The sequence below is a fragment of the Emys orbicularis genome, chromosome 2 (assembly GCF_028017835.1).
Source record: "Emys orbicularis isolate rEmyOrb1 chromosome 2, rEmyOrb1.hap1, whole genome shotgun sequence".
Taxonomy (NCBI): Eukaryota; Metazoa; Chordata; order Testudines; family Emydidae; genus Emys; species Emys orbicularis.
The window spans coordinates 130,101,269-130,116,301 of record NC_088684.1 but is presented as its reverse complement, the minus strand read 5'-3'; positions in this window follow the sequence as shown (position 1 = coordinate 130,116,301).

The window sequence follows — 15,033 nt, the reverse complement described above, 5'->3', positions numbered from 1 at the left end:
GCTACTGTGGGGTTAGAGAACACCGAAGCCCCCAACTCCCCAGGGTGGAACGCCGATATGGCAGCCAGATGCACCTTAATTGAGGCGGGGGCGAGCCCCTGATGCTTGAGGTGCAGCAAGTAGTCCAGAATCGATGGGACTGAGGCCTGCAGAGGCTGGATGTGATGAGGCTCACACCAGTGGGAGAACCGTTTCCATTTGGCGAGGTAGGTCGCTCTTGTGGAGGGCTTCCTACTACCAAGGAGGACCTGCTGGATCTGATGGGAGCACCTGTGCTCCATATCGTTTAGCCAGAGAGAAACCATGCCGCGAGATGTAGCGACGGTAGGTTCGGGTGGAGTAGGCGACCTCGGTCTTGCGTGATGAGGTCGTGATGGAGGGGGAGGGCGATCGGAGTGGTCACGGACAGTTCCAACAGGGTCGTGAACCAGTGTTGGCGTGGCCACGCCGGGGCGATGAGGATGACTGTCGTCTTGTCCCTGCGGGTTTTGAGGAGGACCCTGTGGATGAGCGGGAATGGGGGCAAGGCATACATCAGGCTCCCGCCCCACGGAATTGCGAAGGCATCTGCCAATGAGCCCGGACTGAGGTTCTGGAATGAACAAAATTGAGGGCATTGGCTGTTGTCCTTGGTGGCAAAGAGATCCACCTGGGGAAACCCCCACCTCCGGAAGATTAAATGCAGGACGTCCTGTCTCAACGTCCACTCGTGCATGTGATAGGACCGGCTGAGGCGGTCCGCTAACCCGTTTTGGGCCCCCGGGAGATATGTCGCTAGTAGGTGGACTGAATGGGCTATGCAGAAGTCCCAGAGGAGGAGTGCCTCATGACAGAGGGGAGAGGACCGGGACCCGCCCTGCTTGTTTATGTAGAACATGGCGGTAGTGTTGTCCATCAGAACTGACACGCTGTGGCCTTCTATGGTAGCGTGAAAGGTCTGGCAGGCGAGGCGAACCGCCCTCAACTCCTTCAGGTTGATATGAAGCAACTTTTCTTCCCTGGACCATAAGCCCTGAGTCCGCAGGTCCCCCAGGTGCGCCCCCCAACCCAGGTCCGACGCGTCTGTTACTAATGTCAGAACGGGTTGCGGGGTGGCGAAAGGGACCCCTGCGCAAACTTGCTGCCGATCGAGCCACCAACGGAGAGAGTTCGACACCCGAGCCGGGATCGTCACGACCAAGTCTAAGGGGTCTCTGTTGGGGAGATATGTTTGGGCCAGCCACAACTGCAATGGCCTGAGTCTTAGGCGGGCGTGTCCGACTACATGAGTGCAGGCCGCCATGTGCCCCAAAAGCTGCAAGCAGCATCTGGCCGTGGTCGTGGGGAATTGCTGGATGGAGCTCACGACCTTCTGAATGGCCAAGAACCGCGATACGGGAAGACTCGCCCGTGCCTCCACTGAGTCCAGGACTGCCCCTATGAAGTCCAGTCTCTGCGTGGGGACCAGCGATGACTTGGGTACATTGACCAGTAGACCGAGCTTGCGGAACACCCGTAGTGCCAACGTCACATGGGAGCGAACCTCGGCCTCCGATCGGCCCGCAAGGAGCCAGTCGTCCAAGTATGGATAGACGCGCATCCGTCTTTTTCGAAGAAAAGCTGCCACCACGGACATGCATTTTGTGAATACGCGCGGGGCCGTTGCCAGGCCGAAGGGCAAGACCGTAAATTGAAAATGGCGCTGGTTGATAGTGAAGCGCAGGAACCGCCGGTGGGCCGGGCGGATGGCGATGTGAAAGTAGGCATCTTTCATATCGAGGGCAGCGTACCAATCTCCCGGATCCAGGGACGGGATAATAGCACCAAGGGAGACCATACGGAAACGTGTTTTGAGGAAGTATTTGTTCAGTTTGCGTAGGTCCAAAATAGGACGGAGGCCCCCTTTTGCTTTGGGAATGAGGAAGTATCTGGAATAGAACCCTTTCCCCCTGAGGTCCAGAGGAACCTCTTCCACCGCTCCTACTGTGAGGAGGGTCTGTACTTCCTGCATGAGGAGTTGCTCGTGAGAGGGGTCCCTGAAGAGGGACGGGGATGGGGGATGGGAGGGAGGGGGCGAGGAGAACTGAAGGGTGTAGCCCGCCTCCACCGTGCGCAGGACCCAGCAGTCCGATGTTATATGTGACCAAGCACGGTAAAAATGGGACAGGCGGTCCCTGAAACACAGAGGGGGATCCGGAATAGAGGTTGGTACTCTGTCCTCGATCGCAGCTTCAAAACCCTTGCTTGTTTCCCGGCTGCGGCTTGCTTTGGCCATGATTCTGGCCCTGGTTAGGCATGTTGTTGCGTCTACGCCTGTTATCCCTGCCCCTCCTGCGGTACGGTTCCTGTCTAGGACGAGGGTGGTACTGCCTCTGCGGAGGTTGGGGCTTAAAGGGCTTCCTCTGCGTCACTGGGGTGTGCATCCCCAATGACTTGAGGGTAGCTCGAGAGTCCTTGAGGCTATGCAGTCTGGCGTCCGTCTGGTCCGAGAACAAGCCTGATCCCTCGAACGGAAGGTCTTGTAGGGTGTTTTGCACCTCTGGGGGAAGGCCGGAAGCCTGTAGCCACGCCGAGCGCCTCATTACCACTCCTGACGCAACTGTCCTGGCGGCTGCGTCCGCGGAGTCAAGGGAGGCCTGTAGAGAGGTCTTGGCTACTGCCTTCCCTTCGTCTACTATGGCCACAAATTCGGGTTGCGAGCCCTGAGGCAAGGCTTCCTTGAACTTGGAGACCGATGCCCAGGAATTGAAGTTGTGTCTGTTCAGAATCGCTTGTTGGTTTGCGATCCTCAACTGGAGGCCTCCGGACGAGTAGACCTTTCTCCCAAATAAGTCCAAGCGTTTAGCCTCCTTGGCCTTGGGGGCCGGGGCTTGCTGGCCATGTCGCTCCCGTTCGTTGACCGCAGAGAAGACCAGCGAACATGGTGTTGGATGAGAGAATAGGAAATCAAACCCTTTAGATGGGGCGAAGTATTTCCTCTCTACGCCCTTTGCAGTAGGCGCACTGGAGGCTGGTGTTTGCCATACTGTCTTATAATTAGACTGGACCGTTTTTATGAGCGGGAGCGCGATCCTGGAGGGGCCCTCCGGGCTTAGAATGTCGACCATAGGGTCCTCTTGCTCAACAGTCTCCTCTGCCTGCAACCCCAAATTGAGGGCTACTCGGCGGAGCAGGTCCTGGTGCGCCCGATGGTCAATCGGGGGAGGACCGGACACAGTTGTGCCCGCCACGGCTTCGTCTGGCGAGGAGGAGGAGGTCATGGCCTTTTGCGCGTCTTCCTCCTCCTGCAACTCCTCATCGGCTGGGTGCTCCTCCGGAGTGCGTTCCCTGACGTGGGTCTGGGACGGTGCCGGGCTCGGTGCCGAGTCAGCCCTTACCCTCTCTGGCAGCCTGGAGACCGTGGCCTCTTTGCGAGAGGGTGGGCGCCACTGTGGAGAGCGGGACCGGTGTCCCGAGGGGCCAGATCTCGAGGTCCTGGACGGGGGGCCTTGTTGGTGGTAGGCCCAAGGGGTCCAGAATGGCCATTGTCCTGGGTGGCCCCACTGTGGGTGCCAAGTGGCTTCATGCTCCCTACTGGTCTGTGCTCTGTGGGCATATCTGGTGGAATGGCCCGAGTCTACCTCCGAAACTACGGACGGTGATCTAGAGGGCCACGGCGGTGCCGTGGAACGGTGCCGATCCGGGGTCGGAGAGCGGTGCTTTCGTGACCGGGACCGGGAGTAGCGCCTTGCTGACCTGGACCTGGATCGGTACCGGTGACCCCGGGACCGGGAATGACTGCGGGAGGACGGTCTCGGGGATCGCGCAACCGATACGTCCCGGTGCCTACTCGAGCAGGGCTGCTGGGCCGGTGCCTTGCGCTTGTTGGGGCCCGACGGTTGTGCGGCCCTCTGCACGGAGGGAAGCCGGGAGTCCACTGAGGCGGAGCTCGACCGGGACCGGCGCCGTGAACGGTGCCGAGATGGCGACCGTGATGGGCGCATCATCGCCGGCTTGCCTTTGGATGGCAGTCTCGGCGGAATGTCCTTAGCGCGGAGGGTGCCCTCAGCGGACAATTCAATGAGGTCCTTTGCTGCCTCAAATGTGTCCGGGGTGGAGGGCTGTTCCAAAAGTTCCTCCAGCCCTTCCTCCTCACTCGACGCGCCTATCCCGGGGCTCGACGGGCCTTTCGGCGCCGGAGCCACTGGCACCGGGATCTGTGCTGGGGCCGCAACGGCCTTAGGAGCACTTGTGGTCTTCACAGGCGCTACCCTCCTGTGCGGGGAACGTCCTCGGGCCTTGGGTTGGCCCTTCGATTTAGCCGGCGAAGACGACCGGTGCCGGAGGTGTTCCCGCTGATTCGGTGCCGTGGGCTTAGGTTGCCCCGCCGGCGTCGGATCACGAACCGATGCCGGGGCACTCCGCACCGAGGTTGACGGTGCCGTTGAAGTGGAGGGCTGTAACGCCATCTCCATGAGCAGCTGCTTCAAGCGAAAGTCTTTCTCTTTTTTAGTCCTAGGCTTGAAAGCCTTGCAGATCTTGCAGCGCTCCTTTTGATGTGCTTCCCCCAGACAATGGAGACACGAGTCGTGTGGGTCACTTACTGGCATGGGCTTGCGGCACGTGGCACAAGCCTTAAAGCCTTGGGCGTGCAGCATGCCCCGCCGCCCAGGGCCGGTGCCGGGGTTGGTCAAACACCCGACACAACAGAAGTTTAAGTCTTTCTAAATAGCCAGGGGCTTAACACTAACTACTGAAGAACTGATAACTGAAGATAACACTGAGTACTATGCTAAAGGACACTCTCAGATGAGAGATAGAGTTGTTCCAACGTCGCCACGGGCGGTAAGAAGGAACTGAGGGAGGGTTGGGCTGGCAGGGATATATATACGCTAGAGCAGGGCGCCGCTCTGGTGGGAGGGGAGACCCTGCAGGCCCGACGGGAGCCGCTGAGGGGAAAAGTTTCCGACGTTCGTGCACGCGGCGCGCGCACACCTAATGTGTAATGGACGTGAACAATCACTCGAAGAAGAACAGAGAAGTGCTCACATCAGTAAGAGCAGCTCAAGTTGGGAGTTTTTGTGCTAGTCCCCAAAAGCTCTGTTTAAATAATGCTAAGATTGTGACCCAAACTGGCAGTGGCGAGGAAATCCCAGGCAAGGCTGATCTCGATCCTTTGATTTTTACTCTGTGCACTGAGCTGGATCTAAGAAGGGTGGCTCGAACACCAAGGCTAAAGAGAATTTTTCATTTCACATCAATTTTTTTCATTGAAAAATCTAAGTTTTCCCACACAAAAATTGTAACGAAATTGTTTTGTTCAAAGTTTTTTTATGGAAGAAAAGTTGGATTTTTCAGCAAGCTCTACATAAGGGTCACATTTGGTGCAGGTTTAAATTATTACAGACATATGTCTGCTTGAAGATAGAAGGTGTCATTAACTGTGTCACAACAGTGTTAGCTGCCTTCAGACACCAGCTGACTTTTATGCTTAGGCTCATGCAGAACGTTAATGGCTAGATTTCAAAAGAGCTCAGCGCTTATCAGGTGTATGATGGATACTGAGCTTTTCTGAAGATCTGGCTCTCATTTTGGTGCCTAAATGGAAGCTGAGATCTTTTGAAACTCTTGCTTTAAATCTGCCGTGAGCTGCCAGCTGCTAAGGCCATGGCATAGCATACTTGGCAGGATGGCTATCTATCTGACCTGGGTATCTGGGCATTTTCACACAGGACATCCCAATAAAAACCAACACTCTAATGCACCAATAGCCCCACCAAGTACAAGTGCACTGCTGATACTGACACATGACAAAGGAGGACTCTTATCTCTGGACCTAAAATCTACCAAGATGTACAAACCTCAAATGCCAAAAGACATGCCACCTGTTTTCAAAACTGTTGGCCTTTCCTGCCTTAACTCTTTGCCAGAGAGCACAGGTGTCGGAGCATCGGCATAGAACTTCACAGGATTGGTCAAGACAGTTGGAATAGATGGGATGTGGAGAAGGTAAAATGGTTTCTAAAGGGAAGTGAGCCCAGTTTGATAGTGGTTTTTCTTTCAGTTATACAGGTGAGAAGTAATGAGTTAGGATTAGGAAGAACTTAAAGATTAATGCTCTTTCTGCACTTGTGTTTACCTTTGCACTATCATAACACATCAGAGTTCCCCTCCATGAAACCTGACATGTATTCATGTAAAATTGAATAAGTGCCTATACCCTGCAAATAAAATATTAATAAATAAAGTCATTAATGTCATTCTGCATAAAGTGCATTAAAACACATTCCACAGGAACACTTGTTAAATTCTTTTTCACTAAATAAAAGTGACAGCATAGAACCAAAAGTTCTTATACTGCATATAGAGAAATTATGGCCTGAGGACACACAATAAATCCAACTCTGCCAGAATTTTTAAAGATATATCTGCATCTAATCACTATTGGTTTTTGTTGCTATGGGAATATAGGTGAGTTTTCCAGTGATGACATTCCTGCATAGCCATCTCCATTCCGAAATCTAGAGACCAGATGACACCAAAGATCACTATATTTTATTCTAGAGAACCACTGTTGTATTCACCTTTCTGAGGCAGTATCCCATCACCTCTCCCTGCACCTTTGCATTCCTCCTCCATGCGGAAGCTGAATGGTCTCTGGCAGAAAGCTCCTGTTCCAAGGGGCTAGCTACAGAATTCCATTTTCCCAGCACAAGAAATTCAAGACTGTCTCTGAATTTATGTCCCCATTTTTCTATTAAAAAAAAATATCAGGGTTTTTACTGCTTGGCAGTCAGAGAAATCCAAAGACTGAACAGACTGGTGCCTAGGAAACATATGGAGAGTTGTACTGGCTCTGTTGCACTATGGCTTCTGGTGGTGTTAGTAGTTAGGCATTCTGCCTGAACTTTTAAATACTTGAATTGGGAAGTTCTCACTCCCAGCAGCCTAGACCTCTTGGTACACTGGTATTAGAGCACGTTGGCACAGCAGTCCCATCCTGAGCTGTTTGGCTGTTCTTCTGGGATGCTGGACCCTATTGAGCAGTTTCCTAAATTGTGATTGAGACTTGTGTGTACCTTTCGCAAGACCTCAGCGGAGGCTCTTCTTGCAGACCTTATGGGCAAGGTTAAATAATTTCCCAGAACTGTGCTAAGCATTCTCGTTGGGAAACAACCTATTCCCTCAAAGGTGAAATAAATAAGGAATTGGTAACAGTGGGCTAGAGAGACAGTTCTGCCTGATTTTATGCTTTCTAGAAATCTCATTTTCTTTTTTAGCATCTAGGTCTGGTATCATACCAAGTGAGATGTAGAAGCAGCCAATTTGTCATTGTACAGAAGTACATAGAAGTTAAGGTTATAAATACCAACAAGATAAAGTCTTTATATTAAATTATCAGCTCACCCTCTCCATTCAAAGGTATACATAGGACATAGCAAAGGAAAAGACACACAACTCACTCAGTGAAACATAGACCTTTCAAAGACTGGACCAGCTTTCAAAGTGAAAGGATTTTGATATATTTGCTAGCAATAAGCAGAACCCATAATTAAATTCCCCATAAAAACCCTTTCAAAGACCTGTCAATTTCTCTGCATGGCCTTTGCCCATGCAGTGACCACCTACTTTATAGGAGGAACAAGAGAGATCAGTGAGAAAAAATGCCAAATGAGAAGCAAAACTGGTGAAACCTGACCCGATGAAGCAAAAAGCAATTTGCTTTATGCTTGGTGAAGTTTGGGAAAAGTTTAAAACTGCCAAACTGGAACTCAATATACCTAAATGCAGCAGCTTCCATTCGCTATTGTTGAATAGTCACATACGTTGGGTAGGAAGATTCCAAACTTTATACTCCTGTTATTATATTTGTAAACTTTTATCCTTTTATGGTTCCACTAAGTCTCACTATCTCCACTGCAGTTCAATCAGGGACATCGCTGAGCACGATCTGCATGCCAATCTGACGACATTGATTGTGCCTTAGCACATAACAGGAAAGATTACAAGAAGGTTGTCGTTACCTACCACAAAGGTAAGTCCTAGCTCCCCATCCTGACATGGGGAGCTGATGCAAAACTCTATGGACCTCTTCACTGGCTCTTGTGTACTCTACTCTAGAATACTGCTCACTCGCTTAGGCACATATCACTTGTCTCAACTTAACATCGTCATGTGGACCCTTACTGACGCAGTAAAACCAGGGCCACAACCATAGCTTCCCATACTGGCGCATATCCACCCATCTCAAATGCATCACAACACAAGACTTTTTCAGATTTTCCATCGTATTTGTACTGGAAGGCCTTTTTCCCCACATGAAGCCCTAAATGACATACTGACTCAAATCCAGAAAACCTTATTTGCTTGCAGCAAAGAACTCAAAGCTCGATGGCGAGCAAGGTGGAAGGATGCCAACATGCCAAATAAACACCTCATTAAGGGGAAGGAAAGTGCTTTTAATTTCTCTCTTCCACGGTATGTTTTCCTATTCAATGCATGGAATGGGACCCGCCTCACTCTCCCCCAATCCCCTCTCACTTCCTTTCCTTAGTTATACTGGGTCATAACTGGAAGACAGGATAAATCACTAGCTGTGCTAAGACTGCACACCAAGCTCTGGAGGCACCCGCTGCAACGTATAGGTAATTCGAGTGACAGAAATCTTCTGTCAATTTTGCAGAAAGATAACCTGCTCAGACAGATAAAGTCCTCATACACGCAGAAAAACTGGTATGCTATTTCACATATGGCTAAACATAACCAGGGCTGCAAACATCACTCAAATGCAGCAAATCATTAGGGGAAAACCAAAAATCCATGTTCTTGTCTTGCTCATGGAAAGAACATTACAAAGCTTTGAAGCTTATCACCAGGTAGAAAAGGCTGTCCGATGACAGCATTAGCTTTTTTGGACCTGCTGACTATCAGAGCTGGAGCTTATGAAGAGATCGAGTTGGCACATCTGACAGCTGTGTGGGACACTTTAGGCAGACACTGGGCTGGATTCTAATGAGAGACATGCGAACATCCATTCCTGAATAACATGAAAAGCTTCCTCTGCTCAGGCAAAGCATCTGATTTCCAGGGCTGTGCAGTCATGATCCCACATACCTCAGATTCGATCTGAACACAGAGAATAGAGAAATAATGCCATTAAGGAGGCTTTTTTGTGTGTTTATTTATTACTTCGGAAAAGAAAATAAGACTTCAAAGTTTCAGAATAAACACTTGGCAAAAAAAAAAAAAAAAAAAAGTTGATGCTTTCGCTTTCTATAAATCTCATTTGTCCAGAGCTATAACTCCACATTTATTTTTCCAAATACAGATTCATATTTAGCAATACATATTCTATTATAACCATTATCAGAAAATCAAGATTGCTGGAATTTTGTACTTCAAGCTACACTGCTCACTCCAATACTATAAAATGCATCAAACATTAGGTTCCCAGTGTAGTCAAAACAGAATTAATATTTAAAACATGATGTTGCAAGCCACCTGGGATGACTTGAAAAGGAAATGAGTTTGCCATCCAGTGAATACTGAGAAAATATAACCTATGGGGAATGGAGAGCATGTGAGAGTACAGTCTGAACAGCTTATTGACAAATGCAAAAAGAATATGAGACAGAGTATGCTGGGCAATTTTGCACTGATTAAAGCAAGTTACAATCCAGGAGTCTGCCTTCATCTCTCTTCTTGTCTAACAGAAGACACCGTTAGCTTCCCACCTAACAACACGGAGGAAAAGGTATTACAGTCAGTCTTTTATACAAAATGTGAAAAAGACCATTTTCTGGCTACGCCATTCTTCTGAGAGTTGTGGCACAGTTTGTAGAACAAACAGTCTTAAATCCCTTCCATGTGCATCAGGACAGGGCATTAACGCTGATGCTGAATTTGCATCTCTGAAGAAGGAGCCAGATAAAATGAATGCGGCCCATTAGCCAGACACGGAACTATTTAGAAGCCGAAGTAAATGATGTATATATCCCTAAAACCCAGTGAAAGATTCTGCACTTTCCTTTTGGGAAGTAGGACACGAGCTCTTTAGTTTAGACGGAACAATAGGAGGCTTCAATCAAGGCACACAAAGAGCCTTGGAGAGTTGCATAAGCCTGATGCAGCTTTTCCTTATTAGATGCAGAAGTGCAGACACAGGGGTGGAAGGGTGCTTTTCCTTATCTGTGCTGGCAGTACTCTTCAGAGGATTTGTCTGATGGCTTTTAGTCACAGATACTGTACTAGGCTGACAGCCTCAAGTATCTAAATAGAATAGATCATTTGGCTTCACTTCTCCTTGCCTAAGGGAAACTGTGCGTCCATGAGGCTCTCACTTCCTACAGGCAAGGGCTGAAGAATCAGGGTGGGTTACGTACCTGCAACCTAGATTAAGAGCTATCCTTTTGCCTCCAAAAGTTTCTTCAAACTTCTCAAACAGGGACTTCATCCTGGGACAAAGGCTAGAGTCCTGGCAGACAAACACCACTGAGACTGCCACCCACCTGTGTGGACAACCAGCAGCTAAGAAATCCTCATGAGCAAGAGCAGAGTGAATGCCACAACAACAGTGTGCATTTGTCTCCAAAGGGCTCAGGCCATCACCAGCATTTCTTTGCCAACTTCACAATCTGATGGCAGTACTGGCCCAGACGGCAGCACAATGCAGTGTTTGCTGAGCCATCGATCCAAACGCAGGTGTTTTGCTGCCTTTGCCACTATCTATAGCATCTCTGACATGTTATTCCTAGAATGACATTGCAGTGCTGCTTTGTACTCACTGAGCTGTTATGCATTCAATGTAATTCCTGCAAAGACTGAGTGATTTTATGCCCAGTAGCTCAATAGTTATTAGTTAGGCATAGTAGGATCTCAGCAGTAAAATCTCATGTTTCAGGACATAAACTGATCACTGCAGGAGTCAGGAAGGAGTCCTTTGTCCCAAGTACAGCAACACTCAGCTGGTCCAATGAATTATGGAGAGTGACAGATTTCCATCTCCCTCTGAAGCATGAAATGTTTGCCACTTCCACAGGCAAAATACTAGACTTAGCAGGCAGGTCAGTGATCTGATCCATTATGGAAAGTCCTACATTCCAGTGATTTTACAGAGCTGGGGGTGTCTGTAGAAAGAGTGGGGTTATACTCAAGAATTGGCCTTTTTTCTATCCATGCATACATATATACATGCATGCATGCATGCAACACTTCTTTTCATGTTCTAAAGAGTCAGGACTGAGAAGGGAATTTATAGACAATTCTCTTCTTTTGAAAGATGACTTTGTTAATGCAACACCAGTGGAGAAAACATGTTATAAGTGGATTCTGACATTTTCAGCAACAAAGGATTAATCTAGTTTACTAGATGGTTGCTGTTGGCTTAATTGCTAACAATATCTGGTAGAATTTCTGGTTGGGAATTTTTTGTCAAAATATTTTTTTCATTAAAAATGCAGATTCCTTTGTGGAAAATGTTGGTTTTGATGAATTTTCTGTTTTGAAACATTTTTGAAATGAAAAATTTGAAATTGTTGAAACAGCCCATTTCAACATTTTCAAAAGGAAAAATTCTATTTTTTCAGATCAAAATAACTGTTTAAAAATTAAGTTAATTTTAATTTATACTTAAATTTAAAAGGTCAAAATCTAAAACAAAATGTTTTGAAATTACTGTTTGGATTGATCCAATCTAAAGTTTTTCTGGATTTTCAGTTTGCGAAAATCTGATTTTGACCTTTTGTCCCATATTGGGACAGGAAACAAATTTTAAAAATTTGAAAATTCTTGTAGTATGGGAAAACAGTCTCCCGACCATCTCTAATCTCTGCAGTACTATGTGGATATTGGAGATAGCAAGGCCCAATGGGGGTGCTAGAAGGGAGCAAATATTAAATTTTTTAAATTTCCTTCCTGGACTTTGGAAGAGAAAAACATTTTGCCTCATTTTTATTTCAAGCTCGTGTGTGTGCTATGGGCATTTCCAAAAAGTGGCTTTGAAATCCTTGGACTCTTCGCAGCTATTCCACTTCACTGAACACAGCATAAGAAGCTGCAAGTGTAAACAGGGCCGAGAGTTCTTGCTGAAGTCCACCCTGCGAGTTATGCAGGAATTAAACTCTGTGCTTGTTCTGGGCAGGGACTGACAAATTGGGACAAAACACCTGCCCCTGGAAAACATCAAACAACTGCCAAATTTTAATTTATTATGGGCACCATTTCCTCCTGCAGGAGAGACATGTGACCACAAAACTCACTGCACTTAGCCACATCACTACCCAACAAGGTGAAGGTGGGAGGACAAATGCAATAACTCAGGTGTCAAAATACAGACTAGGTACAATTTTCAAAAGCCCCTAAGTGACTTCGGAGGCCAAGACTCACTGAAAGTTACTAGGACTAGGGATCCTAAGGCGCTAAGTCACTTTTGAAATTGGGGATTTAGGTGATTAAGTAACTTAGGTGCTTTTGAAAAACTGATTCATTATATTAATAATGGTAATTATGGTGTATTAATAATATTAATTTTGTTTGTTACACAAAAATTAACTGTGGAGGATACAAAGTTAGGATCTGGATTCACACCCAATCTCCCCAAAGCTCAAGCATGAGGAGATCTGAGGTTCTGATTCAGGAGCAGCTCTAGCCAATCAGAACACAGATTTACTGGAATGGGCCTGAGTCCCATTTTATCTGAACGAGCCAAAATCAGGAATAATTCCATGGAAGCCAAGTTACACTGGCGTTAATACAGTTTTAAGATCAGAACCAAGCCCTATATCCGTTTCCAATAACTCCTAAAATCAACCACTCGGTTCAGATTGTGATGTGGATTCAAATGATGTTCTGCAATTATTATACCAGCTAAACAGGCCTGTTCCCCACTGGATTGAGTCTATAAATGGAAATCACAGACAAGAACTGAACGTTATGATTAGCAAATGAGGAATTTCTGTTTGTGGTTAGACCCTTAGGGTGTTATGATCGTATGTCATGCTTATCAAGTAGTATGTCAAGCCTCTGACATGTAGAAAATGATGTGAAATCACTTGAAATTACATATGATTGCTGAATGCCTGAGAGAATAATGAATAGTGAATAACATGCCTCATGTGTGAGCAGCCACTAATGTTAAACAAATGTCATCTCCTTTCCGTTCAGAAGATTTTGAAATACTAATTTCACAAGAGAGAGAACTGCAACAAAAACTATGTTTAATAGCAATAACAGCACAATTTAACCCAACCAAAAAAAGGAAATTAAACAGTAAAGTGATCATGTGACTGGAGGAGGCTTGGAGCAGGATCTTATCCTATGAGTGCATAGGCTTTGCTTAAGAGCTTGGTCCTGACTGCACACATATTTTGCAGATGAAATCTCTGATAACATTTCTATTAGTAGATTGCTAGAAGATGGCCAGAGGTGAGCTTTTAAATGAACTGGGCAGATTGACTTTGATGGTATGTGGAAGTTTAGGTCAATATTGGACGAGATTCTCCTGGCCAGCTATGCTATGCTCAGTGCAAGTCCAGAGAAATGAGCAAAGCACTGCTCCTCACTCTCAGAGAGAATGGACACCAGCCCAATCCCAACATCCAGGTGGAGCAGCCTTTAGCCCACTCTAATTTACACCAGCTGGAAGTGGGAGGAGTCACCTGGATTGAAGAATGGGCCAACAATATCCCCTTTTCTCCTGCACCAGGAGCCAGCAAAGGGCAGGTGGAGGAGCTACTAAAATGGCCCTGTACTTCTGGAGCCTTCTCCTATGCAGGGGAATCCTTCTGGGGCCACTGAAGTTGCAGAACTGGGTCCATTAGCTGTACATTCAGGTGTTTTCTCCTCCAAAATGAAAAGTTTGATCACTGAAAATAGGGAAAAGTACCCCCCAAAATGTCCAAAACTAGCAGCAAGGTGCCCTCTCTTTTTCTCTCACAGATGTCTGTGTGCATCTGTGCACACACATGTTTATGTTTCCTTCTCTCCTATAAATTGCATTGTCCATTAATGCATGATTTACTGATACTGGATTATCTGCAAATCCAAACTATGTCATGGAGGTCAGAACAGCAGCACATTTTCAAAAACGCAGTACGGACCAGTAGGTACCTTAAACTCCTCCATTTCTAACTCTCCTAGACAATAACTAAATGAATAAAACATTCCACAATTGATTGATTTACTGCTACTAATGTTCCCAGCCACACGTGAGGTCAGCACAGTTCAAGGTAGCAAGCACTTCCATATTACCGTCCCAGTTTATTCTTCACTGCATATGTTCAGCAGGGGGCAGTGAGTCAGCCTATGAATCATATTTATGGTATTGTGTGCCACACTGGCTTTCCCTGTGTAGCACACAAAGAATCTGAGAAAGCATTAGAGGTTTTATTTGAAGCCTAGAAATTCATAATCTACAGTATGTCTATTAGTTATTAAAGGGAGACAGTCATTTCCTTCAAAGGAACAAAACTGAAAATGATATGGAATGTCCTGCTGCGAAACCAAATCCTTGCACTGCTTTGAAAATCTGAACTAGTACCTCTTCCTTTGTCTATTTCAATTAATTATTCCTGTATGCACATACTGGGCCATATTACATCAAAATGAAACTTGTGCCTTAAAAGGAGCTCCATAGTTTTCCCTTTCTAAGCAAACATTAGACATAAAACAGACAGGTTATGACTTGTCTCCTTTGGTGCCCTGACATGGTCTGATGCTGTACAGTTGCCTAGCATACCTTCTGTGAGAAGGCAAGAAACCTCCATAGAACAGTCACAGTAAATACTTTATACTTTTTTAGTGCCTTCCACCCAGGAACGTCACATCATTTCACAACCACTAATTACACTTCACAACACATCGAATGAGGTAGGTGTTCTGCTCATTTTACAAATGCCTCAATGGAGGCACAGGACATCCTTTGCCCAAGGCTACATAGCAAGTCAGTGGCAGAAATGGGAATAGACCCCTGGAGTCCAACTCCCAGTCTAAGTACTAGACTATCGTTCTCTCTGTAACGTGGCACCTAGAAGAGTGATCCTGTGTTTGCCAGGGAATCGCAACATGCGCTAATCTCCA